Genomic DNA, 636 nt, shown 5'->3' on the forward strand with positions numbered 1-636 from the left:
ATGCCATGGTGTGGGCACTTCCTTAACATCTCCTTATATCGATCCTAAGCCTCATACAGAGATTCTCCAGTTTGCTGAGCAAACTGAGTAAGTGCATTCCTGATTGCAACAGTCTTCGCCAAAGGGAAGAATTTAGCATCTTCAGTCACACAATTGAACTTGAAAGTATCACAGATCTCAATGAAATCCCTGATGTGCATGTAAGGGTCTTCAGTAGGAGAACCCCCAAACTGAAATGAGTTATATATCATCTGAATCGTGCTTGACTTGATCTCAAACATGTTAGCCGAGATGGCTGGCCTAATAATGCTAGATTGAATGTCATTGATCTTAGGCTGAGAATAGTCCATCAAATCCTTAGGAATTTCTTCTTGATCCCCCATCACTACTAAAACTGGTTCCTCGACTTTCTCTTCTTCTTCTACCTTCTCTTCGTCCTCAAAAACCTCCCTTTGAACCACTACAACTTCTTCATCAGCTTTATCCAGAGTTCTCTTATGAGAGCGCGAACGCATATGCATACGCGCTCGCTAGAGTACCTGAAAAAAGACAAGGAAACAGATAAGTAACAATGTCTGAGTCAATGAACTTTAACAACCACTGATGACAAACACATAAACTAAAAATTAACATTGA

At 40.4% G+C, this 636-nt stretch overlaps 1 non-coding gene across 1 annotated transcript; it reads left to right on the forward strand.

Annotated features, from left to right (window-relative positions):
• On the forward strand, positions 1 to 107 carry LOC141716162 (small nucleolar RNA R71). Its single transcript, XR_012572882.1, has one exon. It is a non-coding gene; the product is annotated as a small nucleolar RNA R71 (small nucleolar RNA).
• Positions 108 to 636: the final 529 nt, after the last annotated feature.

Source organism: Apium graveolens, chromosome 3 (assembly GCF_009905375.1).
Source record: "Apium graveolens cultivar Ventura chromosome 3, ASM990537v1, whole genome shotgun sequence".
Taxonomy (NCBI): domain Eukaryota; kingdom Viridiplantae; phylum Streptophyta; class Magnoliopsida; order Apiales; family Apiaceae; genus Apium; species Apium graveolens.